This window comes from Diplotaxodon limnothrissa, linkage group LG23 (genome assembly GCF_057381915.1).
Source record: "Diplotaxodon limnothrissa isolate DT_005_m linkage group LG23, D_limnothrissa_male_GT1.1, whole genome shotgun sequence".
Classification (NCBI taxonomy): Eukaryota; Metazoa; Chordata; class Actinopteri; order Cichliformes; family Cichlidae; genus Diplotaxodon; species Diplotaxodon limnothrissa.
Genome location: NC_140617.1, coordinates 38,362,907 through 38,375,703, shown reverse-complemented (window position 1 = coordinate 38,375,703; position 12,797 = coordinate 38,362,907). Strand labels below are relative to the sequence as shown.

General features: G+C 44.6%; 1 pseudogene; it reads right to left on the bottom strand.

The window, feature by feature from the left end:
• LOC146608642 (uncharacterized) overlaps window positions 1-11,685 on the bottom strand; it is a 54,116-nt pseudogene extending 42,431 nt beyond the window's left edge.
• Between the last annotated feature and the right edge of the window lie 1,112 nt (window positions 11,686-12,797).

Below are 12,797 nucleotides of genomic sequence, written 5' to 3'. Positions count from 1 at the left end.
ACAAAACAGCCTCTGGAGTTTTATCCAGGGATAGCCTTATTGGTAGCTACCAAAGATAGATATAGATATACATATTTGTTACTGCTGCGCTTCGTTGGAAAAATTGAGTCATTCATCACTGTTCCCGCTAGACAAAGATCACAGAGAAGCTGTTTAGTTTATCCAAAGATTTTTGGACAATAAGACAATTTGGAGATTTTGTATATTGCCTAGAGTTGTCTGAATATTGTCAGAAACACAGCTGGAACACCTCACCAAGGAGGCATCCTTGTCAGATGCAAGGACTGAACTAGCAATTTCGATATCAAGGGGTCATACGTCTATTCTGAGCTCCTCTCTCTAGCTGAGAGGCCAGCCACCCTTTTGAGACAGCTGATTTCTCCCACTTGTATCCATATCTTGTTCTTTTGGTCACTACTCAAAGCTTGTGACGATTGATGACAAAAGGGACGTAAGGGACATAAACGTTATCCACAGCTTTGCTTTTACGCTGAATGTAAAAAGCAACCCGGAGAAACGTTAGTTGGAGGCATGGCCTACCTGATCTCAATCTCAGTGTTGTTTTGTTATTGGACTTTTTTTTTCCACAAAGAACACCATATTTAAATAAAATGATGTCCATAAGTGAACATGGCACCAGGAACCTTAGTTCAGAGGAATCATGGGATTTCCGACCGTATGTTCTGAGAGAGAGAGAGGACCTGAGCTTTGATCAGATGGCAGGGGAGGCTACTGGACAGACCTAGCTAATCTAAACATATAGTGAAGAGGTGAGGTCAAACAGCTTCTCAATGGCGGTGCCCTGGGGTGGAAAAGGTTTGCCCTGAGTTCCTAAAGGCTCTGGATGTTGATGCTGCTTTCGATGGCATGACTCTGTAACGTCATGTGGATATCTTAAAGATGGGAACTACCACCCTAGAAGGGAGAGTGGAGTTTGTGCTCCGACTACAGGGGGCTCAAACCGCTCCGTCAGTCAAACCTGAAATAAAGGATGAACAATGTGGTTTTCTTTCTGGTTGCCCGAACACTGGTCTGGCTCTTTATTCAATTCAATGCAATTCAATTCAATTTTATTTATATAGCGCCAAATCACAACATAAGTCGAATCAAGGCGCATTATATTGTACAGTAGATACAGAGAAAAACCCAACAATCAGGAGGGGTGTGACATGGGAGTACTTGGAAGACTTGGTCAGAAGCTTTGCAGCAGCATTCTGAACAACTTGCAGATGCTTCAAAGAGGCTTTACATAAACAAGTAAACAAAGAATTACAATAACCCAGACGAGATGAAACAAATGCACGAATGACAATTTCTAATTCGGAGCGCGATACAATGGGACTCAGCTTAACAATGTTTCTCAAGTGATAAAAACAGGAGCAGACCAGAGATTCAACATGAGCGTCCAAAGTCAGAGCTGAGTCAATAGTACCATCAAGGTTCCTGATAGAAGGTAAAGAAGAAAAAAAAGAGAAAAAAAAAAAAAAAAAAAGAACAACCCAACAATCATACGACCCCCTATGAGTGAGCACTTTGGCGACAGTGGGAAGGGAAAACTCCCTTTTAACAGGAAGAAACCTCCAGCAGAACCAGGCTCAGGGAGGGGCGGCCATCTGCTGTGACTGGTTGGGGTGAGAGAAGGAAAACAGGATAAAAACATGCTGTGGAAGAGAGCCAGAGATTAATAGCAGATATGATTCAATGCAGAGAGGTCTATTAACACATAGTGAGTGAGAAAGGTGACTGGAAAGGAGAAACTCAATGCATCATGGGAATCCCCGACAGCCTACGTCTATTGCAGCATAACTAAGGGAGGATTCAGGGTCACCTGGTCCAGCCCTAACTATATGCTTTACCAAAAAGGAAAGTTTTAAGCCTAATCTTGAAAGTAGAGATAGTGTCTGTCTCTCCCTCCCATTCTACTTTTAAATACTCTAGGAACAACAAGTAGGCCTGCAGTGCGAGAGCGAAGTGCTCTAATCGGGTGATATGGTACTACAAGGCCATTAAGATAAGATGGGGCCTGATTATTTAAGACCTTGTATGTGAAGAGCAGGATTTTGAATTCAATTCTGGATTTAACAGGAAGCCAATGAAAGGAAGCCAAAACAGGAGAAATATGCTCTCTCTTTCTAGTCCCTGTCAGTACTCTTGCTGCAGCATTTTGGATTAGCTGAAGGCTTTTCAGCGAGTTTTTTGGATATCCTGATAATAATGAATTGCAGTAGTCCAGCCTGAAAGTAATAAATGCATGAACTAGTTTTTCATGTATGCTATGTCTTCTAATGATGCTGCCTAGGGGAAGCATGTATAATGTAAACAGAATTGGTCCTAGCATCGAACCCTGTGGAACTCCATAATTGACCTTAGTGTGTGAAGAGGACTCTCCATTTACATGTACATATTGGAGTCTATTAGATAGATATGATACAAACCACTGCAGTGCAGTACCTGTAATACCTACAGCATGTTCTAATCACTCTAATAGGATATTATGGTCAACAGTATTGAACGCTGCACTAAGGTCTAGCAGGACAAGCACAGAGATGAGTCCACTGTCAGAGGCCATAAGAAGATCATTTGTAACCTTCACTAAAGCTGTTTCTGTGCTGTGATGAGCTCTGAAACCTGACTGAAACTCTTCAAATAAGCCATTCCTCTGATCTGTTAGCTGTTTGACAACTACTCTTTCAAGGATTTTTGATATGAAAGGAAGGTTGGAGATTGGCCTATAATTAGGTAAGACTGCTGGGTGGACGGATGGCTTTTTAAGTAACGGTTTAACTACTGCCAACTTGAAGGCCTGTGGTACATAGCCGATTATTAGAGATAGGTTGATCATATTTAAGATTGAAGCATTAATTAATGACAGGACTTCTTTGAGCAGTTTTGTAGGAATGGGGTCTAAAACAGCGGTCCCCAACCCCCGGGCCTCGGACCGGTACCGGTCCGTGAGTCGTTTGTTACCGGGCCGCGAGAGTTGAGGCTCAGGTGTGAAATGCATGGTTTTCAGGGTTTTTATCGGTTTTCAGTGTTATTTTGTTATCGTTTTTGTCGTTAACTCTGTTTTCCTGGGTCTTTTCACGTGTGTTATGAATAAATCTTTTTTTCAGTACCGGTAGTTTTATTTTGTTGTATTTATCCGCGACACCTTAAAGGCCGGTCCGTGAAAATATTGTCGGGCATAAACCGGTCCGTGGCGCAAAAAAGGTTGGAGACCGCTGGTCTAAGGCTACGTTCACACTGCAGGTCTTAATGCTCAATTCCGATTTTTTGATCAAATCCGATTTTTTTGTCTGCTCGTTCACACTACAAACAAAATGCGACAGCAAACGTGCTCTAGTGTGAATGCTCAAAGCGGCCCGCATGCGCAAAAGAAGATGTCACACACAACGCGCTCTGTTTAGACCCAGAGCAAACAATATTTTTTGACAGATGGCCCTTAATATAAAGACCTCGGACTTCACTTTTCCCAATTTTTGCTTTAAGTTATTTTGTTATTTACATAATAATGCAGATAACCTAATAATTATCTTTATTGCTGTTTTAGAGAGGAGCGGTGCTTCAAAGGATAGTTGCAGATTTCTGTCAGAATCTGCAGATTATGCAGTACAAATAAAATGTTAACGTTTCTCCAACGTTGTCTTCCCAGCAGTTTCACCGGATGGCCAGGAAGCATTCGCGATGTCTTATCGGGCGCTTCTCTGGCGCTGATAATTGGCGTCTGTCTTGTGTCAGTGACGTAAAAGACGGATTTAATGCGACTTGACCGTTCACACAGCAGTCACTTTCTGAAACATCGGATTGTATCGGATTCAGTACCACATACAAAAGTGACCCAGATCGGATTTGAAAATATCGGATTTGTGCCGTTCACACTGTCATACCATGATTGGATATGGGTCGCATAGGGTCAAAAAAATCGGATTTGATGCGCTTTCGCCTGCAGTGTGAACGTAGCCTAAAAGACACGTTGATGGTATGGAGGAAGTAATTATTGAAGTTAACTCAGAAAGATCAATTGGAGAAAAAGAGTCTGACTTAACATCAATGGTACTAAGAGTATCTGTAGATAATATTACATCTGTGGGATGATTATTGGTAAGTGTTTCTCTAATGATTAAAATTTTATTTGTGAAGAAGTTCATGAAGTCATTACTAATCAAATCAAATCAAAATCAAATCACTTTTATTGTCACATCACATGTGCAGGTACATTGGTACAGCACATGTGAGTGAAATTCTTGTGTGCGAGCTTCACAAGCAACAGAGTTGTGCAAAATACAATAATGTAAACAAGCAAAATACAAGAATGGCTACATCTGAAACTAATAAATATATGTACAATATATAATAGTATATGCATTTCTGGATGTGTATACTAAATATTTTTCTACGTGTGTGTGTGTGTGTGTGTGTGTGTGTGTGTGTGTGTGTGTGTGTGTGTGTGTGTGTGTACACATATTTTACAATTTAAATAGAGTAAACAATAAATAAAATATATAAAATAAAATATACAGAGTGAGACATGTGCAAAACAGTGGCGTTACTGTACAGTATGGAGTGCAAAATGTTAAAGTTCCAGTAGTGAAGGTGAGGTGTCTATGACGTGTTCAGCAGTCTGATGGCCTGATGGAAAAAGCTGTCTCTCAGTCTGCTGGTACGGGACCGGATGCTGCAGAACCTCCTTCCTGATGGAAGTAGTCTGAACAGTTTATGGCTGGGGTGACTGGAGTCCTTGATGATCCTCCCCGCTTTCCTCAGGCACCGCTTCCTGTAGATGTCTTGGAGGGAGGGAAGCTCACCTCCAATTATCCGTTCAGAGCACCGCACTACTCGCTGGAGAGCTTTGCAGTTGTAGGCGGTGCTGTTGCCATACCAGGTGGTGATGCATCCAGTGAGGATGCTCTCAATGGCACAGTGATAGATAGATGCCGAATCTTTTCAGTCTCCTGAGAAAGAAGAGGCGCTGCTGCGCCTTCTTCACTGTTTTGTTTGTGTGTACTGACCACGTAAGATCCTCAGCCAGATGTACACCAAGGAACCGGAAGCTGCTCACTCTCTCCACAGCAGCGCCGTTGATGGTGATGGGGGTGTGTACTTCTCTGCACCTCCGGAAGTCCACTATCAACTCCTTTGTCTTTGCGACGTTGAGGGTGAGATGGTTGTCTTGACACCAGTGGGTCAGGGCGCTGACCTCCTCCCTGTAAGCCGTCTCATCACTGTTGGTGATAAGACCCACCACTGTAGTGTTGTCCGCAAACTTCACAATGATGTTGGAGTTGTTAGTGGCCGTGCAGTCGTAGGTGTAGAGTGAGTACAGGAGAGTGCTCAGTACACACCCCTGTGGAGCACCAGTGTTCAGTGTGACGGGGGATGAGGTGATGCTGCCCAGTCTGAACACTTGGCGTCTGTCAGACAGGAAGCTAAGGATCCAGCTGCAGAGGGAGCTGCTCAGTCCTAGATCCTGCAGTTTCCTGTCCAGTTTCGAGGGAACGATGGTATTGAATGCTGAGCTGTAATCTACAAACAGCATTCTCACATACGTGTCTCTCTTCTCCAGGTGTGACAGGGCAGTATGTAGTGTCAGGGCTATGGCATCATCAGTGGACCTGTTGTGGCGGTATGCGAACTGTAGAGGGTCCAGTGAGTCGGGTAGTGCAGAGCAGATGAAGTCCCTGACCAGCTTCTCGAAGCATTTGCTTACGATGGGCGTCAGGGCTACAGGTCGCCAGTCGTTCAATGAGGAGATGGTGGAGGATTTGGGTACAGGGACGATGGTGGCCATTTTGAAGCAGGCTGGGACTACAGACAGAGAGAGGGAAAGGTTGAAGATGTGCGTGTTAGTTAGTACTAGTTAATGTTAACGGGATGGTTTCCAAGATGGCGCCGCGTATGGATGCCCTGGTGCTTCGGTGCGTTACTTCTGTTTTGTTTTACGGAGTCGTGGCTCAGTGAGGACATCCCGGACTGCGCGCTCAAGCTGGAGGGCTTTCATCTGCTGCGCGCGGACCGGCAGGCCTCTCTCTCTGGTAAGACCAAAGGTGGAGGTGTCTGCTTCTACATTAATAGTGGCTGGTGCACAGATGTAACAGTGATTGCTCAGCACTGCTCTTCCTCTCTGGAATACCTTTTTATTCACTGCAAACCGTTTTATTCTCCGCGGGAGTTTGCTTCATTCATCCTGGCCGCTGTTTACATCCCGCCAGACGCGGATGCGCAGGCAGCTCAGTGCGCACTCGCGGAGCAGATACTCCACATGGAGCAGACATACCCGGACTCTCTCATCATTGCTCTTGGGGACTTTAACAAAGCCAAACTGAGCCATGAGCTTCCAAAATATAAGCAGTATATTAAATGCCCGACCAGAGAGGAGAGGACATTAGACCACTGTTACAGCACGATCAGCGGGGCCTATCGCGCGGTGCCCCGCGCTTCACTCGGACTTTCTGACCACGTCATGATCCACCTAATCCCCGCGTACAGACAGAGGCTGAAGCTCTCCAAACCTGTCGTGAGGACAAAAAAACTGTGGAGCAACGAGGCTGTGGAGGAGCTTCGCACGTGTTTGGAGTCTACAGACTGGGACACAATGAAGGCTGCTTCTAACAGCTTGGATGAGTTTACGGACACTGTCACCTCCTATATCCACTTCTGTGAGGACAGCATTGTGCCATCACGCACCAGGGTGAGTTATAACAATGACAAACCCTGGTTTACTCCTAAACTCAAAAAGCTGTGGCTGGAAAAGAGAAAGGCGTTCAGAAGCGGAGACAGGGACTGCTACAGAGAGGCCAAGTACAGGTTCACTAAAGAAGTGGACATTGCTAAACATCAAGCACTCTGAGAAGATGCAGCAGCAGATCTCAGAGAATGACTCGGCCTCTGTGTGGAAAGGTTTTAGGAATATCACAAACTACAAGCCTAAAACCCCCCACTCCACTGACGACTTGCTCTTGGCCAACACCCTTAACGACTTTTACTGCCGTTTTGACGAGCCATCAGGCAGCCTTCACACCTCCAACGGCCCCAACAATAGAGGCACTTTAGACACTAATTCCCCCACCTCTCCCCCCTCCATAGAGCCATCACCACCTTCAAACTGTTCACCTACAACACCCCCCTCCTCACCCCACACAAAAGAGGATTTCACACCACCTCCTCCCACCACAACTCTTCATATTCATGAAGCAGATGTGAGGAAGCAGTTTAAGAGTCTGAATGCTCGAAAAGCTCCCGGCCCAGACGGTGTGTCTCCTGCCACCCTCAGACACTGTGCAAACGAGCTGGCCCCAGTGTTTTCTGGCATTTCAACTCCTCACTGCAGGCATGTCATGTGCCTGCCTGCTTCAAGTCCTCTACCATAATCCCTGTCCCCAAGAAACCTAGGATCACTGGACTAAATGACTACAGACCCGTGGCTCTGACATCTGTGGTCATGAAGTCATTTGAGCGCCTAGTTCTCTCCCATCTCAAGACCCTCACGGCCCCCCTCCTGGACCCCCTGCAGTTTGCATACAGAGCCAACAGGTCTGTAGATGACACCATCAACATGGCCCTACACTTCATCCTGCAGCATCTGGACTCCCCAGGAACCTACGCCAGGATCCTGTTTGTGGACTTCAGCTCTGCCTTCAACACCATCCTTCCAGACCATCTCCGAGGCAAGCTTTCCCAGATGAATGTGCCTGATCCCATCTGCCGGTGGATCACTGACTTCCTGACGGACAGGAAACAGCATGTGAGGCTGGGAAAGAATGTCTCAGACTCCCGGACCATCAGCACCGGCTCCCCTCAGGGCTGTGTTCTTTCTCCTCTGCTCTTCTCCCTGTACACCAACTGCTGCACCTCCACCCACCAGTCTGTCAAGCTAATCAAGTTTGCAGATGACACCACCGTTATTGGGCTCATCTCGGACGGGGATGAGTCTGCCTACAGGAGGGAGGTTGAACGTCTGGTGTCTTGGTGCAGCCACAACAACCTGGTGCTGAATGCCCAGAAGACAGTGGAGATTATTGTGGACTTCAGGAAGCACACAGCCCCACTCCCCCCCATCATCCTGACTGACACCCCCATCACCTCTGTGGACTCATTCCGCTTCCTGGGTACCACCATCACTCAGGACCTGAAGTGGGAGCCCACCATCACCTCCGTCATTAAGAAAGCCCAGCAGAGGATGTACTTCCTGAGGCAGCTGAAGAAATTCAACCTGCCAACACGGACGATGATGCAATTCTACACCGCAATCATCGAGTCCATCCTCACCTTCTCCATCACCGTGTGGTACGCTGGAGCCACTATCAGGGACAAACAGAGACTGCAGCGTGTTGTGCGCTCTGCTGAGAAGGTGATTGGCTGCAGACTCCCATCTCTGCAGGACCTGTACACCTCCAGGACACTGCGGCGTGCAGCTCGGATCTCAGCTGACCCTTCTCACCCTGGATACAGTCTGTTTGACCTGCTCCCCTCAGGCAGGAGGCTCCGGTCCATTCGCACCAGAACCTCTCGCCATAAGAACAGTTTCTTCCCCTCTGCTGTTGGACACATGAACAATAAACGTACGACTGTCCCCACCACTAACTCATGACCCTACGCTGTGTTCACTGCATGATTCCATGTTTTGGCACTGATCACCACCTGCACTCATGTATATATCTTTCTACGTAGCACTTTTAATTCTTATTCTCATGTATATCTCATGCATATATCTTTCTACGTAGCACATTTAATTCTTATTCTTACTTTTATTTTTTCATGTCTATTTAAGCGCAATTTATGACAGCATGTTTGCACTGAAGCACCGCAGCAATTTCCTAATGTTGTAAACCTGCTCAACATTTGGCAATAAAACCCATTCTGATTCTGATTTTGATTCTGATTCTGCTCAATAGAACTCTGACTTTTTGTCAGCCTGGCTACAGTGCTGAAGAGAAACCTAACCTAGGCTAAATGATGATCACACATTAAACACATATTAAACAAATATGTAAGACTGCGTTCTTCCATTTGCGCAACATCTCTAAAATTAGAAATATCCTGTCTCAGAGTGACGCTGAAAAACTAGTTCATGCATTTATTACTTCCAGGCTGGACTACTGTAATTCATTATTATCAGGATGTCCAAAAAACTCACTGAAAAGCCTTCAGCTAATCCAAAATGCTGCAGCAAGAGTACTGACAGGGACTAGAAAGAGAGAGCATATTTCTCCTGTTTTGGCTTCCCTTCATTGGCTTCCTGTTAAATCCAGAATTGAATTCAAAATCCTGCTCCTCACATACAAGGTCTTAAATAATCAGGCCCCATCTTATCTTAATGACCTTGTAGTACCATATCACCCTATTAGAGCACTTCGCTCTCACTCTGCAGGCCTACTTGTTGTTCCTAGAGTATTTAAAAGTAGAATGGGAGGGAGAGCCTTCAGTTTTCAGGCCCCTCTTCTGTGGAACCAGCTTCCAGTTTGGATTCAGGAGACAGACACTATCTCTACTTTCAAGATTAGGCTTCAACTTTCCTTTTTGCTAAAGCATATAGTTAGGGCTGGACCAGGTGACCCTGAATCCTCCCTTAGTTATGCTGCAATAGACATAGGCTGCCGGGGGATTCCCATGATGCATTGAGTTTTTCCTTTCCAGTCACCTTTCTCGCTCACTATGTATTAACAGACCTCTCTGCATTGAATCATATCTGTTATTAACCTCTGTCTCTCTTCCACAGCATGTCTTTTATCCTGTCTTCCTTCTCTCACCCCAACCGGTCGCAGCAGATGGCCGCCCCTCCCTGAGCCTGGTTCTGCCGGAGGTTTCTTCCTGTTAAAAGGGAGTTTTTCCTTCCCACTGTTGCCAAAGTACTTGCTCATAGGGGGTCATATGATTGTTGGGTTTTTCTCTGTATCTATGAAGCGCTTTGAGGCGACTTATGTTGTGATTTGGCGCTATATAAATAAAATTGAATTGAATTGAATCCTCTAAATTTGTGACACACCATTTCCTCTCCAGCCTACGTGTTTTCTGCTTTAGGCTATGTGTTTGAGAATTATACCACGGAGTCAGGTACTTCTGATTTGAGACCTTAGCTACAGTATCCAGAGTCGTACGTAGTGAGACGGTAAAATTATTAACAAGATAATCGACCTCTGTTGGGGTAGCGTTCAGGTAGCTGCTCTGCTCTATGAGCATTGAAGATGATAACAGTGGGTGGATTATATTCTTAAACTTAGTTACAGCGCTTTCAGAAAGACATCTACTGTGATAAAGTCTACTCTCCACTGCTGTGTAATCAATTATTGTAAATGTAAATGTTATCAGGAAATGATCAGACAGGAGAGGGTTTTCAGGAAACACTGTTAAAAGTTCAGTTTCTATGCCATATGTTAAAACAAGATCTAGAGTGTGATTAAAGTGGTGGGTGGGTTCTTTTACATTTTGAGAGAAGCCAATTGAGTCTAATAACAGATTAAATGCCATGTTGAGGCTGTCATTTTTAGCATCTACATGGATGTTAAAATCACCCACAATAATTATTTTATCTGAGCTGAAAACTAAATCAGACAAAAAGTCTGAGAAATCAGAGAGAAACTCTGTGTAAGGCCCAGGTGGACGATATATGATAACAAATAAGACTGGTTTCTGAGTTTTGGTGGACAAGGTTAAGCATCAGGCTTTCAAATGACTTAAAAGTCTGTATTGGTCTTTCATTAATTAATAAGCTGGTGTGAAAAATTGCTGCCACACCGCCCCCTCGGCCTGTGCTTCGAGATTTCTGGTAGTTAGAATGACTCGGGGGTGTTGACTCATTTAAACTAACACTAGCGTGTAAGACTGAAACTCTGCTTCCTGGTCCCAACTCTGGATAGTCATATTTTGGGGGGTTAATATGTTTGTCCATATTTCTAGAAATGAGAGCTGCTCCATCCAAAGTGGGATGGATGCCGTCTCTCCTAACAAGACCAGGTTTCCTCCAGAAGGTTTGCCAATTATCTATGAAGCCCACATGTTTTTTTGGACACCACTCAGACAGCCAGCAATTTAAGGAGAACATGTGGCTAAACATGTCACTCCTGGTCTGATTGGGGAGGGGACCAGAGAAAACTACAGAGTCCGACATTGTTTTGGCAAAGTTGCACACCGATTCAATATTGATTTTAGTGACCTCCGATTGGCATAACCGGGTGTCATTACTGCCGACGTGAATTATGATTTTACTGTATTTACATTTACCCTTAGCCAGCAGTTTTAAATTTCCCTCAATGCCGCCTGCTCTGGCCCCTGTAAGACAATTGGCTATGGTTGCTGGTGTCTCTAGCTTCACGTGTTTGAGAACAGAATCACCAATTACCAGAGTTTGACCCCCGGCGGGTGTGTCGTCGAGTGGGGAAAAATGGTTTGACACATGAACAGGTTGGTGGTCACCCAGCCGCCCTCTTTCCCCAGCTGCTTGGGGTCTGCCGGTGAACAGCTAGCGGGGCCTACGCTATTTTCGGTTGCACCAGCTACAGGGGCCTGGCTAGCTATAGGTGAATGAAGGGTGTGAAGCCAAGTCTCCAATTCAGTAATCCTGGCCTCCAGAGCTGCAAATAGGCTACATTTGTTACAAGTATCATTACTCCTAAAGGAGGCTGAGGATTAACTAAACATCTGACACAACGAGCAGGAAAGTGCAGGAGGGACAGTTGAAGTAACCATGGTGCTAATGAGTCGGCTATGAGCTAAGCTAAGCTAGCGCAACAGTACAGACACAGTGAGTGAATACTTTGGCTATAAATTAGGTAGTGACTACACAGAAAGTGTGCTTCGGATGAAGCACGTGAAGATTATACTATGAAAAAAGAATGTATTTAAAAGTTGTTAATTAAATTGCTAAGTAGATAAGCTACTCAGAAACACCACTGTGTTTGAGCAGGAACAGGAAGTGATACTCTACCGCAGAGCGAGCAAACACCAAGTGACAGCGCCACCAAGAGTCAAGAGAGCAAAATCTTTATTATCTCAAAGATATTTAAGTGTACGTGGGAGTTTGTCCAACCAGCCTACATGTGTTTTGTTAACCTGAAGAAGGTGTTCTACTGTGTCCCTCATCATTTTTATGGGCAGAATTTACAGGCTTAGACAAATGGTGGGAGGCTTACAATTTGATGGCCTCTGAATCAGACCTCTGATTTTTGTAGATGATGGTTCTGTTGGCTTTATCAGGTGGTGACCTCAAGCTTGCACTGGAGCGATTCACAGCCAAGTGTAAAATGGTGGAAATTGGTCAACAATTTCTCTTTGACCCAGAGTGGACACTCCACATGTTTGCAGCATCAGATTTAGAAGTGCTGATTCTCAAGTGAAAGAGTATAGGTATCTCTGGGTCTTTCTAACACAGAGTTGTGAATGTTTGAACAAAGGGTTTAAATAATGTTTAAATAATCTTAATACATTTATGCAAAGCAACGACAAAGTACAATCTTTCATATTTATGATGCCAGTTATTTTTCTTTTCATGGTGGAGTTTTGTGTGTGTACAGATGAGAAAAAGGAAACTTTATTCATATTGATTCTGAAACTTTGATATTAAAAACCTACCAGAAAGGCTTAATACAAAGATCCATTTCGAAGGCTGGATTAACAGACATCCACAATTTCTGTTGGAGTAATGGAAATTAATCACTCTATTTTTGGTGTTAGTCATTATTGGTATGGCTGTTTTATTTTTGCTACTGTTGCTGCTACCTTTACCATAGGTGTTTTTGTTTTCTTCACATTTGACATGATGGTTATACAGTACATTCGTTTACTCTTGAGGTTGTTTGAGCTTG